Below are 16714 nucleotides of genomic sequence, written 5' to 3'. Positions count from 1 at the left end.
ATTAAAGGGCTACAGGAAGTAATGAGCTGTCTGGACGAGATAGCCGTGTATTCCTGCTCTATTAGGACGAGTCCGTTGTGCCGAGGACGAATTAAAGGAGCAGCATCACAGGTCTGAAGGTTATGAGGTCTCAAGGGTTTCATTCACTTATTGACACTTTGGTTTTCTGCTTTGTTTGGTGAGAAACGCCTTTCGGAGGTTAACAGGGTGAAAGGTCAAAGATCGATTCATTATATGAACTCCATTTAACACAGTGTTTTCTCATCAGAAGACCCTTCAAGGATGGTCCCTTCTACTTAATAAAGTATTTAAAAGGCTTTTAATTTAAATCATAGATTTCAGATTGAGAAGGATTTGATCTTTGAACCTCCTTATTATTATTATTATGAGTAGTAGTAGTAGTATTAGTAATAGTAGTAGTACTACTATTACTACTATTATGTTTATGGTTGAGTTGTTCATTTTTTAAAGATATTTTTATGCATTATTTAGACATTTAAATATTTTATTTGCATAGTAAATCACAATTCATGATGTTTTAACTCAGCTAAAATTGCTCAAAATAAAACTAAATAAAATAAAATAAAATAAAATAAAATAAAATAATAATAATAATAATAATAATAATAATAATAATAATAATATATAATAATCATTATATTCATGATTGTTATATTTCCTATATTTTTTTATTTTATAAGTATTAATATTATTATATAAGCATTTCATTTACATAGTACATAAAAGAATTTATGAACTACACCAGTTTCAACTCCTCTAAATGAATAAATAAACAAATATCATTATGTAATATAATAATAATAATAATAATAATAATAATAATAATAATAATATTATTATAATTATTATTATTATTATCATTATCATTATCATTATTATTATTATTATTATTATTATTATTATTATGCTTAATATTTATGTTATATGCCTTATTTATAAATATTTAAATAATTTATTTACATAGTAAATAAAAATTCATTACACCAGTTTTCACTGCTCAAAATAAAATAAAAAAAATGTATGTAAAATATGTAAATGTATGTAAAAAATGAAATGTAAACATATTATTCATAATTATATAACATAACAAAATTGGATTTTATTATAATTGTTTTTTAGACTAAAAAGAAGAACATATGTTGTTAACATGATTCAGTGATCTATATGTCCATAAATTCCAGAAAAGTGATGCTCGTGCTGAACATGCAGGTTTGCTAGTTTTTAGACAAAAAGGGTGGCCCCAAATAAACCTCAAATAGCAAAGGCACTCACTTCATACAAAGCTCATGAATCAGAATGAATCACAACAAAATCTGCAACCAAATGACTCGTGAGGTAGAGCTCAGTCATGCATTGTCAACAGCATGTGAAGAATCACTAGATTTTCCTTTTGGAAACATCCACATCATTGCCATACATAACTAGGCCTGCATGTCAGTGGCCTGAGAGTGATTTACACAGCCAAGCGCCGTGGCTCTCTGGAGAGAATCAAATCCCCCTCAAATCCTACAACCAACTCCTCTGCAAAGTGGCCCAAATTGAATCATTTCAGAAGAAGCAGACGAGAAAAGAACGCTCTCCACACACGGCACACTCAAAAAAGCTCGCTTTATCTCTTTCCCCCATCGTTCTCTTTCTATCTCGTGAAATCTTCCATTTAACCCTCTGACAGCACAAGCTCTGTATCGAACCACAGCCGTCCTTTCAGTGGCTGTAATAGAGCAACGTTGTGTCTCAAACAGCAAACAGCTTTGTGCGCGAGAAAAACGTACCGATAAAAACAAGCTGGCTCTGAGAGAAAAAAAAAAAAAGTGACGTTAAGCAGCACGCCACACATGCAGACGTGCTTCAACAACTTCTTCTCCACGGCAATGGAATCTACCCAAACATTATTAGCATTCATCCGCCGCCCCTCATCTCCTCCTCTCCTTTCGTCTGGATGACGGCACGACCCCGGCTCAGAGCTCCAGCCGAGCGGTGGATTTTAAGTGCGGCTGTAAGAAGATAAGCCTTATAAGCCGCAGACATGCACCTCTCAGCTGCGTCTGGCAATCTGATGAAGCGCACATCATCGCATACACGGCTGAACAGCGTCGCTTTACTTCGCGCAGCGCAGCAGGAGATACTCAACAGATACCGCACGCCGAATACAGATCCCTTTCATCCTGATGTTGACTTCTCGTCTCACGCATGCTGGAAAATAAAGTGGCATTACTCACTTTCTACAGTCGGCTGAGGCACGGCAACTTCCTTCACCAACTCACTCACTCTCTGCCTGCACACTAGACACAACGCGTTCAGTGCCATGCACGGAAACAAAAGACGTTCCACATTACCTAATGATACAAGTCCACAAATGTGCATCGGGTGCAGGTGGTAAAGTTTCCAAACAGACTTTCTGTCCCATGCGTACCATTGTCACTGTGTGTCTGCGCTCTCTTGTCGAGCGTGTGCTGCTCTGGATGCATGTGTGGGAGAATCCTCTCTCACTCCTCCGCTGCAGCAGCTCGGGCTCAACGAGCGCTCTGATTGGCCGTCTCAGAGCTCACAGAGCGTCCGTCATGTATGAGCCAGCCTCTCTCTCTCGCTCTCTCTCTCTCTTTCTCTCCCTCGCTCTGACTTGATTTCTCACACTGCATGCCTACTATTATTTTTATTACGTCTGATATGGAGTTAATTTAATTTCTTTCTTTGATCATATATTCATATCACCACCACTAGTATTTAATTTTCTCCATTGCACACTGCCGGCTGTTTTCTGTGTCGTTTTGCTTCCTTGTTTTTTGGGAAGCGCGTTTTATTGCTTTCTACTCCGTGCTGCATTGACACAATCTTTTTTTTCCTGGATATTTTTCACACACTAAATCAATTATGAATCAAATGCGTTTCATAATTGATGAGCTCTGCAGCAGTGACCCTGTTATTGAACTGAATTGAATCAACAGCGAACTGATGACACAAATCTGTTGGAGGCGTTTATAGCTGGATCAAAAATTTGAATTTGCTGATAATGCGCCCACCCCCTGACCGCCTGATCATCTGCAGTGAATGGGTGCCGTCGGAATGACAGCCCAAACGGCTCACAAAAACATTTCGAAAGTTCATTTCGAAAAAGTGAAAGCTACGCGTTTGTAAAACACAAAACCAATTCTATTCATAATACTGCTTTCTCTAGGGAAAAGTGGTTGTGTGCTAAGTAGGAGAGAAATATGTATAGTTCAACACAGATTGTTAGTGTATTTTAATATGTGCAAACAAACAAAAAAAAAGAAAATAGACTTTACTTTTCAAATTGTAGAACATTGGTTGGAGGACAGGTTGCTATTATGCCATTTCGGATATTGCCTTCCAGTGTGTAATGATTCTTTTAAACCGGTTCTAAGATTCAGTCTTTTAGATGACAACATGAGTTGATATTTCAATATATTCAAAACATATTTTGAAAATACAAAAGCATTTTTTCACCTCGCAGGCATGTAGATTGCAGGCAAGTTTATTACAACCGATAACCAACATTGACGCAAACCAACTAGACAAAGCAAACAAAACCATCTACTCATCCACATCCTTCACAAGACGTTGATTGATTGGAGTGATATAGATTATTATGATGTTTTAATCAGCTGTTAAGACTCTCATTCGGACAGATTTTTTACTGCAGAGGATCTAAACTGAACCAGCACTGAACTGATTTGAGCTGAACAATAACACTATTATCCAACGAACATATGAAAGTGCATTTTTGCGGGTAGCAGTCAGTATATTCAACATTCAAGAGCAAGGTTATTAAGGTTTATAATATTATAGATTTTTTCAATTACCCTGGAAATGTATTTAGACAGTCCTTGGTAAGTTTTTTTTTTTCAGAAAATTATTTTACTCATCAAGGATATAACTTGGAAAAAAAAAAAAAAAAAAAAAAATATATATATATATATATATATATATATATATATATATATATATATATATATATATATATATAGAGAGAGAGAGAGAGAGCATTAGTTTTCCACAAGCAACACAATTGCTTTCAACATTGAGCAACAAATCAACATACTAGAATGATCTCTAAAGCATCATGTGAAATAGACGACTGGAGTAATAATGCTACAGATTTTAGCTCTGCATCACAAAAATAAATTACATTTTAAAATATATTAAACAGCAAAACAGCTTAATTTTAAATTGTAATAACATTTGAGAAATATTACAGATTTTATGATGTGCATAAGAGACTTCTTTTAAAAGTCTTATAAAATCGTACAAGCCTAGCTGAAGCGATGTGATCCTCAAACAACACAAACTTAAGAACTAAACAAACGTAAACCGATAACAGTCACACAACCCATATATTTCATCAATGAGCTTCATGTGAGGCCAAACGGCCCAAACGATGCCCATAACTACTCGACAGACTTGCACAGCATGCATCAATATTGACTAGACGGATGCAAACACAACCGTTTACTCATCCGTATCCACTGATAACGGAGGACGGAACAGTTTGCGATGCATCGTGGCAATATTAAAGCAAACAGTCAGCTATGTCTAAAAAGTAAACAGAAAATAAATCGGATGCACTGCGTGTCAAACTATCAGATGTGCAAGGTAACCGCAGCCAAACATCTCGCAGCTTATACTTTTCATTTTATTATATCGGTTTGTCATCCCTCGCTCATTTTCTCCTCTCGCTCCTGCAGGTGGGTTGAAGTCCAGCGGCATATCTTTTCTCTCTGCCTTCTCTCTGGGGCTTTGAAGGGAAACTTAATGAATAATGAAGAAAAGAAGAGACGTACTGTAGCGAAGGAGGTAGAAAAAAACGAGATGGGGAGTGGGAACGAGAGGCCCTTCACGAGCCTCCATCGCCTTTGAACGAATGGATATTAAAAAAAAAAAAAAAAAAAAAAGAGAGATAGATAGGGAGTGAAGGCCTCTTCAACGTGTTCAGCCATCAATTAGGCGGACAGCAGGAGGAGGTGTGGAGGAGAGGAGAGCGAGAGGTGGAGCGTGTGAAGTGTCGGACGATTAAACCGGTGAGAAGGAGAGGTGAAGGCTGAGGAAAAGAGGACTGCTGAAAGACAGCGGGGACACCAGGCAGTCACTGACTTCTCAACTTCACTCATTCCAGCCATTTATCATTCGCGCAGGCTACATGCCCCGTCCCCGGAGAGCAAGCGCTAAAGCTCGCCACACACACAGGGCTGGACTCTCGAAGAGTTTCGCCTCCAATGTGTTTGTGGTAAAATCAATGATGACCTTTCAACCATGACTGTTCAGCGTTACGCTGCTGAGGTCTCAGAACCTTCCAATCTAAAGCAAACCACTACCAGCTATCCAAGGCTTTCTCGGATTTAACAGAACAGACAAAAAGTCCAACATTTTTGGCCAATTTTGCCAAAACAAAAAGACTTTGACTAGCAACACTTCCATAGTAAACTTTAGTATATTAGCTAACGTGAACATTTTAACAATAATGCTAATTTCAACATTATTAGATAATTAATGTTCATTTCACAGTGTACTTCTTCTAATGCATTAGTTAATCATCATGCTAATTTAAACATGTATTAACACATTGTTATTTAAATCTAAACTTGAATCTGTTCATTTTTTTAACACACTTGAGGCTGACTTGTTTTTTTTATATATAAATACATATATACAAATACTCATTGTTAGTTAATTATAGTTGGTGCAATGACTAATGTTAACTAAGAAAAATTATATTAAAGTGTTACAAACAGACCTAAATTAAGAATTAAAAAAATATATAACAAAAATAAAATAAACAAAATAAAATAACAGAAGACCTCACAAATAATATTATATATAAATTGAAAAAATAAAAAAAAAATAAATAGGGTGTCATAACCTTTTCACATGACTGTATAATGTTATTGGTCCAAAATAGAATAAAATAGTAAAAAATAGTAAAATATAAAACAGTAAAATAAACAAAGTAATTAAATAAATAAACACAATTACTCTTTTTAGTAATTGTATAATGTGTGTAAATTGTACATGACATTTTATTTGAATATTACAGACTAGTATTTAGAAATGTTTTTTAAAGTTAAGTAATAGTGAAATAAAATAAATTAATATAGCAAAACAAACAAACTGTGTATAATTTAAAATATTCCATATGAACATACTGAATAATAAAAAAGGTCTGTGTCCAAAACAAGTGTGGTTGCAGCTTTGAAACAAAAACATCTCCTAAAGAGAGTGCATGAGTTCTCTTTCAATTTTGTAGATAAAATCTGCAGAACTATATCCCGGCTCTGAGCTGTTAGGAGTTTATGATCACGCGCCGCAGAGCATGCATCATGTATGTTGGTCTTCACTTAAAGCTGTTATAGCAGCAGCATATTTACCGGTAGGATTTACAGTCAGTCCATTACAAATTTATATTAACGGCACATCTGATCATGTTTACCTGAGGCAATGTGAATGCACACCATGTTGATGGAAAATCAACAACAGACTCGCTTGCTGTAAGTGATATGAAGGACTGACTGCTTGGCACGTATTGAAGAGGTCAGTCTTTAGCAGCATGATTTTTATGATGCGTTAACTACAAGATAGTCCTTCAAAACTGACGTTCGGTTTTAGGGTGGCTTTGACTGACGTATTGATCCGGAAAAAAGCTTCTTTTCCCCTTGGCGTCTTCAAATAACGAAGCTTAATACACGATTTAACAACAGCCAATCATCTGAAAGACAGAAAGGAAACAAGTCGCAACCAGACAACAAGGAGACTAAACAGAGAGCAAATTCTGCTTTTTTTCTTCTAAACACCACCGTGATCTCACTAACATCTATCTGTTTTTATTTTTCATAAATTTTAGTGAACCGCCAATGAAAAAAAAATCAATTTTTTGAATTTCCATAAATAACGACATAGTTAAACTTAGACTCAATTTTATTCATGTATAAAATCACTATGCTAAATCATATTTTTCCTATTATTATTATTAATATTATGTACTATTGTTAATGCTATTATTATTACTTTGATTGGCAATTCTTAATAATTATGTTATAAAAGAGTTTTTTGTAACATAATTATTTGTAAATCAAAGCCAGCTCGTGACACTAAATAGGAGTAAAAGTTTTGTGTTAGTTTGTGTCTCAAACGAATGTGAAAGCGGGTCGGTTCTCCTGACCTCCAGCACCTCCAGCACATCCAGCGCGATCACCAGCAGCATATCTGTAGAAAAGTGGAATGCGATTGGCCGTGTGATCAGGGATTGGCCTAGGCGGAGGAGAGTGGCCCGTTTGGGCAATTAATCTGCGTCGAGCTCAATGGAGAGAGATTATGCAGTCAAGTGAATCTCATTTCAAGCTGCTGCTCTGGTGGGAGGGAATGCGTGGGCTACTCCGTGACACAAAGACAAATGACCAGCGAGCGGTCGGGTGTGAGCAGAAGATTGGAGAACCGAAGGGGAAGCTGGATGGATTCTGTCGAAGTCCATAATCCACTGCTGCTCTTCACTTCAAATAAGGAGGCAAAAATTCTGCACCCATTAAATAACCACGGGCACTAGGAATGCCAAGGTCACAGGTTCGATTCCCAAAGTAAACCTTGAACGCTTGTATAAAAGCAGGTGCCAAATTGATAAATGATAATCATCATGGCCCTATTGCTTGTTTTAAACATGCTCTGCGTGAATGAGCAGCAACTTTTGTCTGTTAAAAAAGTCATATGATGCGATTTCAAGTTTTCTTTTGTCCTTACAAACTGTTAGTGCATAGATAAGATCCCTAAAGTTGCAAAGATTAAAGTCTAAGAACCGAAGAGATATTCTTTATGAAAGTTATGACTTGTCCACTCCCCCTTAAAACGACTAATTTAAACACGCCCCCACTTTTCATTGTCACAGAGTGGGTTTATTTTCATAACACCGCCCAAAGTTTACGCAAAGAAAGAAGGCGGAGCTACTTTAGTGTTCCTGCGGGCGCCATGTTTACCAGACTTTGTGTGTCATTGTGAAAGCAAAACTACTTTCTTCGTGCTTCAAAAAGAAGACACAACTAGAAATCAGTGGTTAAGTTGTATTATCAACACTGTTTCAGAACACTTTAACACAAAAGAACTGATTCCTGAACCTGACAGAGAAGCGTATGTTGGCTGTGCACAGAGACTATAAAGTAGAACAATTCTAACTCTGCAAGGACAGTCTGGCGCTTCTGACTCACAACCTTTAAGTAAGTTACGTTTTCTTATTGAAGGTTTTAGGAAGGAGGGGCTTAGAGGATAAACACTAATGTAATTAATGTGGAAATAATGTATTTTTAAACTTAAACTGCATAAACACATTGCATTATACCAAATACACAAAACAATGTTCTTTTGTAGCAATATTATATGATCCTTTTAAAGAAATAAAAATACATATAAAATACATCTCCAGAGCTGCTCTGAGTCTCTTCACCAACATTTCACCATTTCTTTCCATTAAACTACCATCAGATATGCACAAAACCAGCAAAAATAAAAGTTGAACTTTTAGTCAATAGAAAGCATCTATAAAGGGATTGTTTTTGTCTCAATTTAAACTGCATTAAAAATAAGTGAATTTACATTTTGTTAGATCACACTGAAAAATGTATGAAATTGTTTAGGTTGTATGCATATATATATTGTTTTATTCAATCATAAACCACACAATCAGACAAAACATTTTTTTACATTAATAAGCAAAAGAAGAAGTTGTACAGTTTTTTTTTTCACTAATTAATTTAATAAAAAAATGAATACAGACACAAGATAAATTCTGAAAATAAATAAACTTTAATTTCACTTGGCACTATTAATTTTATTTTAATAAGTGCTTAAATTGTTTCAAGTTTCAATAATTCAGACATCCATTTTGATTATTAAAAAACTTTAACTTTATATGGTATTGTTAAATAGAATTATAATAATTGCAATGAGAAAAACACATAATTTTGTGAAAATTTTTTTGGGGGGGGGTTCTAATTTAATAGGTCCTAAATCATGTATTCTTAACATTATTACAATATCACTCTTAAAAAACAGAAAACACAGCTCAGAGCTTCTTGACTCATCATGGAGCTGTAACTTATTTTTTTAAACACCTCCATTACCTGACAGATATCACTGAACAGGAACTGTAAAGTAGAGGCGCCGCCAGTCATTCTGCACAGCCACATGCCTGCCCATATAAGGCAAACAGGAAGCTGAGAGTGTGCTTAATTACACACAGCGCTTCACAAGCAATTGTTAGCTTCTCAAATGAGAACTTTCTCCTATAACACAACAGAACAAAGCAAAACACTAGATAAAAAAAAATAAAAATAAAAAAACATTCTGGTTGAATCTATTCTCAGAATGCCATTGTTGTCTTGTCCCAGAATATGACATGAGTGAATAGAGCCCAAAGCTGAATATTCTTATGACATTACAATAGAAGCAACATCTCAGAAGCAATATCTCCGCGATTCCCCTCATGCATATTCACGGAAGCTGGCGAACTTGTGACAAACGTCTCCCAGCAGGAAGGATGGTCTCCCCGGACAGCCGTGGAAGACACTCAGGCAATTAAACCAGTCGCAGGATCCATACAAACCACGACTCTCGCTGCCAGAGGCGCAAACTCCACACTAAAACTCTGAAACAGGTGCCGTTCCTGACAGCCGAATAGAGCGGTAGCTTTTACTTTCACCATATTTTTAAACAAGTACAAATCACAGAAGCACTTGTGCTGAAAATTACCGCTAACATCCAATTTTTCGACCATCATTCCTCGCGATGAAGTACGGATGAGGACTTGGCTGGCTGTAAATCCATTTATATGTAGAACTTGTTTGGAAGACAAAGTCATGCGCTGGCATTTATGAAGGAGAAAATGTAAAATTGATTTGATACCATTTGAAAGTGAGATCCAAAAGATGAGGGAAATGCGTCGTGGGTTTGCTAAAAAGAGCTGGGAAATGCATCTAGAAATCAGTACAGATGTCACTCCCTGAGATCAGATCAATCATCCATCAAACATGTGGGGATGAGGGACTATTTATTTATTTGTATGTATGTATGCGGATCAAAGATGTAAAAGGAATTCGATTTTATTTCCATAGAAAGCACACTGAATATAAGTAAAGTGTTTAGTTTTAAAGTTTCAAATAAGTTTTTGGAGAATAAAATGTTAAAATTTGGTTGAAAAAAATGTTTCAGTCATTCAACGTAACACAATATTTATGTAAATATTAATACAGCTTGCTTTTTCAAACTTGTATATATTAAAATATCTAAAAGATTAAGGTATAAAATATATAATAATAAATAATAAACAAAGTATAGTGTCAATTATTTATATATATATATATATATATATATATATATATATATATATATATATATATATATATATAAAATTACAACTAATTATTATTTGGGGTGAAAGTAATTTGTCTTTTAATGTGTCATAAATTTAATTTTGTTGTAAATAGACTGGAAAAGATTGTTGCACTGATTGACATTTTAGTGGGTAAATTTAGTAAATCAGGGAAAAATGTGTGCTGTTTATTTTTGTTTTCTTTTGTTTTTATGGTTAAACCTTTTTATTTAGTTTTTGCCCCATGCATGTATACATGCATGCATAATCACCATTAAAATAAATTTTAAACATGATGGTTGAAGAACCGTATTTTCAGTTAAAAATGAACTAACTTCATCACACAACACAAAATGTACAAATCAAACTCAACAGATCTCATTATAGCATTTCAATACCGTGAGCTCCAAGATATGAAGTTAATAACATTATACTACGTAATCGTGTATAAAAGCACTGAAATAATTACAGGCATCTAAATTGCCTGAGCAAACAACGGTCTAAATCTAGATACAATAAGCACAGTACAATAACTCACTGCTGGGTCAGGCTCATTCAGAGATAAATATGGAACATCCATCATTGATAATTAGAGTTAACATTATAAAAGTAGGCCAAAGCGTTCACGGCTACTTGTCTTAAAAGCAACTGAAATACGGTTACATTCGCGCTTTATTTAATCGGGAAGAAGGAAATGTAGGCCATCAGCTCAACCACGACAATAAGGCAAAATCGAAAACAACAACGTAATCAAATCTTGCAATTATAAGTCATCATTTTAGAATAAGTTTCTTGGAACAGATCGGTAAAACTGAAGGATTATTTTGAAAAGAGAAATTCAAAGAAGTTAGTTATCATATGTGAATTATTTTGCTTTTATTGTCCGCTTTGGACAATACTAGCTCTGGAGGCTGTATCCGAGGCTTCCTACTTTCATTTAAGAGGTTTCATTTCCCAGAACAAAGTGCATTGATATCACTCCAGAGGAGCCTCATCAAGCGACCTTGAAATTTCCCTCAGTAGACTCCAAAACCTGAGCTATAACGCTCACATTTCTATTGTAGCTTAAGGCTGTGGGTCAAAGGTCTCCCAGTGGGAGCCCGATACGTCCTTTCCTAGACGTTTCGGTGACCTTCATCATCGTCTCCCCGAGCATCAGAGGAATAACAATTATAACCGCGGGAGTTATCTTTAGTTATTACGTGATTCTAATCAAACAAGCCCCTTTAGATAATCAATGCTACTTGAGCAGGACATGTCATCTATTTAATTCTTTACAAGGACTTTGCTGACCAAGGTCTGATTTAGCACTACTACTTTTATTAGGGATGCATTACATGCAATTCATCTGTCCATGCTATTAATAATAAACATGTCAATAACTATGTGATGTAAGTCACATTATCATTAAAAATTTAACAACATGCACAGTGACACTCACTATGCCGTGATAGTTAAATTAAGTATAAAAGTGTACAAAAGAGGGTTTTTTTCAATGAAATAACGAGATATACACTTTTAAAATAACCATATCCAACAGTGACTAGTTTATTACAGTAGTTATCTTTTTAGCGCAAGTTTATTTTGTTTGTCAATATTTTTTGTAAAGATCCAAACTTTAAAGTCCTGACTTTCACCACGGTTGCCCAGAAAAATTACAGTTGACTGAACAATGAAAAATAACCTTGTGACAACATGCCCCCAAATCACCAACATACAAACCTTTCTGAAATCGCTTTCTGTAATCACTTTCTACTCAACACCTTACAGTTACTTATTTCATAAAGGAAATATCCAAGAAAATATTACAGCAAATGCAAGTCATGCCAGAGTGCGGAGTGAAGTGATGAATGCGTGTCTTTCACTAATATCAAATTAGATTTTTTAATCAGCTCTGTGTCTTTAATTGCGTCTCATATGCGACTTTTATTCTCCGGGAAGCATTTTTAGCCGTATAATATTCAGCATACTAAAATGAACAGCAGGTAAGAGAAAGACGGCATGAAAAATCAAAGTACAACCAGACCTTAGTCTCTATGAACTGATCATAAATACTCCCTGTGTATGCATTCATGCGATTATTATGTGGAGACTAATAGAGTCTTGTGCCTGTACATGATGCACAGGATCAATATTCACCCTGAGAGGAGTAGTATTCATGTCTGCAGATGAAATCTGACACAGATATCAAAGGGTTGGGGACGTGGCCATGTCGATGTAACCGAACACATCTACCCAGCGTCTGACAAGATATCAACACGACGTGAGCCAGAGAGGCACGCAAGAACCTCTTCTGTCTTGGATAGAATTATGTCTGCAATGTATGAATCGAAAGGAGCAAAATACGAACAGCTCAGATATTTGTTAGTCTTACAAACGTATCCCAAAAGCACTGGAAATAAACCGTGTTCGTTAACATTTACATTGCAGCGTAATACAATGCAAACAGATTTTTGAATCATTTCAGTAATTGATTTTTTTTTTATGACCACATCACAAAGTTATACAGCTAATTGCACTGAAGACAATTAAAAATCAACATTGTAATTTGATGTTATTAAAACACCTCGGAGAGACAAAAAATCCCCATGCACTAGACATACGAGCATTTAAAATTGTGAAAATGCAATATTTTAACGCACATACAATAGTAAAAGTTTGGGGTCAGTAAACGTTTTTCAAATCAGAAAAAATTATAGAATTTTCTATTCATCAAAAAATGTAATATAAGTTATAAAACTGAAATATTTAGCGGCCTCTTTTGCAACGACATCTTGCAATATTGCTATTTTCAATGCAGCCCTGTTGAGCATAAAATATTTTATTTATTTTTCATAAACAGAAGAGTGGGTTATTTTCTGTGTATAATGTCATCTCCCTATGTCACACGGCACCTGGTTATCATCAACGGTAACAACTGTGTAAATAAAGCTCGAAAACACTGAAACTGCATGCCCTGATTAAAAATTCATGGCCTGGTGCATGCTGGGAATACCCACAGCTTGAGAAACCAGTATCCCTTGTACGCCGGGCACCGCAAAAATATCACAACTACACAAAACCCTGACACAAAACTTTCACTTGCAAAACATTCATTTCAGACATAATCAATAAATAAATCACAAACTGCATATAACATCATGTTATACATTTTAACATAAAACAATCAAATCTGTGAATAAATATTACATTGGGATTAATACCTCAATCGTTGTAAATTATAGAGCGTAGTTCATACAATAAGCACGCTAATATTTACTTGAATTTCTGTGCTTGCAAACAAAAAGAAAGGAATAATACGATTAATGAATTAATACATCTACATGATATTTTTAACTTATTCAAGCGTGAAATATGCACGTATTCCCCTCTTACGTTTGCTTAACTGCAACTCTTTCTTTCCCAGTGTGCAAAAACAACAAACAACCTCCAGCTACAGCAGCGCACAGACACATTTAACCTCGTCTGCTCCAGGCAGCCCGCGAATCCACGCTTTTGCTCATTTGTTGCACTTCCTTTAATACTTTAAACCAACCAGTTGCTCTGGGCATGCCTGCATTAGTTTTGTTTTGTTTCGGTTTGGCCTAAAGATCAAGTGCATTCTGCAAAATCCTCTTTTGAGAAACTAATTCTTATGTTGCTTCTTCCTTCGAGGACGCACTGATACTGGAACACGGGACCTGCCGCTTCAGGCATCGCATCTGAAATGTTGCTTGAATACTGACCGACCTCCGTCAGGTTACGAAATCCACCGAAATTGGACCTCGTGAAAGTTTTATGACTTCAATTCTTTAAAAGAAACACTTCTGCCATAATGGGGAAAAGGAGTATTTTTGACACCCTTCATTGCCTAAAGTTATCAAACGGAGTTATTTATATTTGAAAGGTATTGGTAATCTCACCTTCCAAATGTTTTCCAAAGCACAGACCTCTGAGGTGAGCAGAAACTCGCTAAGTTGTTCCAAAAAATGAAACATCTAGAAATCATCAGTTGCTGGACATTCAAAGGTTTAAAATCTCTGCAGTCTGTTGGGCTGGTGTGCCATTTATCCGCCCCCTTCCCCTGTGTGGATTACTCTTTAAAATTTAAACCAAGCATAAAACCAGCTCAGGGAGTACTTGCAAAATCCCTTGTCAGCCCCCATCCAATTACTCTGCGCTGGTTCAGTGGACATCAATGACAAATTCCTCTGTTCGGGAATAATTAAAACAGATAGGTTTGATGCCCCAGCGTTGTCTAAACTCTGCTCATCAAAGAAGCTCACAAAATCTCTCTCTTATTACTTTGACTCTTTCTAATTGTTGTGCAATCTGTGGAATACATATCAGAAGGCTTTTATTTAGAAGATATTTCGGACTTCAGAGGCTTTCCACAAAGCTAGAAGACTGAACATCAAGCTTCGTCTGCAAAGACTAGGAAAGCTTGTTTTTAAAAGGTAGACATCCTATTTCTGACCTCCCTCTGAACTGCCCATAAATAGCAAATCCACATAGAGTTTATGTTAGAAGCATTACAGTACTCATGCATTATTCCCAGTGGTGGATCTGGATTTGGGTTGTTGATGCACAACGTGCTCAAGGACTTAAAATTATATATATATTTATATTTGAAAGTGAACAAAAGCACATCTTCTCTTCGAGGAGTAAAAATTGAATTGCTCTGAAAGATTACTGGAGATGAGTTTGTTTCTTAATCAGAACAGATAAGGCCAAAATCACTTGCTCATCAAAGAATCATCTTCACTTAATATGTGCTGTCAGAACAAGAGTCTAAACACCATTATAATGGCACCCATTCACTGTAGAGCCAGTGATAAAATGCAAACATTCTATGAATCTATTCAAAAATCATTTACATACTGGGTAGCCTGAGGGGTGAGTAAACTATCAGCAAATTTTAATTTTTAGGTAAACTATTCCTTTAACCTTTGTTGTCTTCATTCGCTCAATTTAAAGAGTAATGAGTCAAATGGTGAGGGCGAGTATTCAAAGACCTCATTAAAAAGAGGTCCTAAAAAGCTGCATGTTTAATCATTATAAAATATTTTTAAATGCCATTTAGATGGAGTAGCATGTGCAAAAGCTGGGTTTTATTTAAGCTTATTTTGCTATCGACAGCATAAGCACCTCTTTGCATCAATAACAAACTGTATTTTTTCCTGCCAACTAAAGAATGACTTGTCACGACACACTAAAAGCATGCTTCCGTAACTTGTTTTGATGAATAATGCCTGCCAAGTGAATAGATGTACTGTATATGAAAACATCACAGAATCATTGTAACCGTGCCAATCTAAAACGAGTCTTTCCTAACACAGGATGACAGCATTTAAGTTAACCCTTGCATTGCTCACACAAATAAGACAAAGAATAATAAGAATCATTGCAAAGAATAAAAACCATATATAGTTTCTTAAGTGTTTAGGGTTTTGTCACGTAAGTGTACCGTTATCTACAAAGTCTGGTAAAAAACTGCAAATCTAGAGTTGATTGTTTTATATATAATGCAATGTGTCCAACCAAATTTGTTTTAAGTGACACTTGACTGGATTAACTTAACAAAACAGACGTACACTGTAAAAAGCTACCATGAATTTAACAGTAAAAAACTGTAAACACGCTACATTAAAAAACTGTTAAATGGTAAATTCCTGTTAAATTTACAGAGAAAAAAATGTCAACTAAAATAAATCCCATAAATCACTGCATTTAAATAAATGTTTATTGCATATTTCAGTTTAATGAGTCTCACCATGATGGCACCTTCTATATATTGTGACGAGTCGGCTGCCCCTCCTCTTTATCGTCACCATCACCCCGTCCTTTATTCGCCGCCCTTCACCAGGCTCCCGACGGGAGTGGGTGTGTTCGAGAGGAGGGGCGTGGTATTGGCCAGGTCTGGCGGCGTGTGACGAGGCACACCTGAAGGGGATTTAGCCTTGTCACCGCCGCCGTTAAATGCCCTACGCGCCTCTCCTCGGGAGACCGGTCTCTTCCCCCGTGCATGCACGCTGGTGTCCTCGTGGGTCCAGGAAGGGTGCGCGATGGACCTCACCCCACCGTCCGAAGAACACACAGCTCATCCCACTCTGCCGCCCGGAGCAAAGACGAGACGGAGACGCCGCGGAAGAAGCCGCCGCCCCTCGCGCCCCGGACCAGAAAGAAGGGGAGCGCGTGTGACCGCCGGACTCCGCCCCTTACCTGGACCCTTCCCCCCTGGAACACGGCCTCAACCTTCACTTTCCCCGCGGCACGACGAGGACACCAGATCCCCCTTTTATTTGGACACTTTCCCCCTTGGACACTTTATTTTGTATTATTATTTTGTTA

The 16714-nt window shown here is 36.3% G+C and overlaps 1 protein-coding gene across 4 annotated transcripts in view; it reads right to left on the bottom strand.

The window, feature by feature from the left end:
- LOC122355125 (cadherin-18) overlaps window positions 1-16714 on the bottom strand; it is a 189941-nt gene that overhangs the window by 88469 nt on the left and 84758 nt on the right. Inside the window, exon 1 of one of the 4 annotated variants that reach the window (XM_043253153.1) lies at window positions 2358-2502. The exons of 1 other annotated variant lie outside the window; for it this stretch is intronic. The gene's annotated coding sequence lies outside the window, so the exon portion shown is untranslated. Of the gene's footprint in view, window positions 1-2240; window positions 2503-16714 lie in introns of those variants that run through there. 2 more of the 4 variants (XM_043253157.1, XM_043253155.1) reach the window with 2 other exon arrangements.

The sequence above is a fragment of the Puntigrus tetrazona genome, chromosome 12, assembly GCF_018831695.1.
Source record: "Puntigrus tetrazona isolate hp1 chromosome 12, ASM1883169v1, whole genome shotgun sequence".
In the NCBI taxonomy this organism is placed as follows: Eukaryota; Metazoa; Chordata; class Actinopteri; order Cypriniformes; family Cyprinidae; genus Puntigrus; species Puntigrus tetrazona.
Note: the sequence above shows the minus strand (reverse complement) of the source record. Positions and strands in the feature narration are given on the sequence as shown.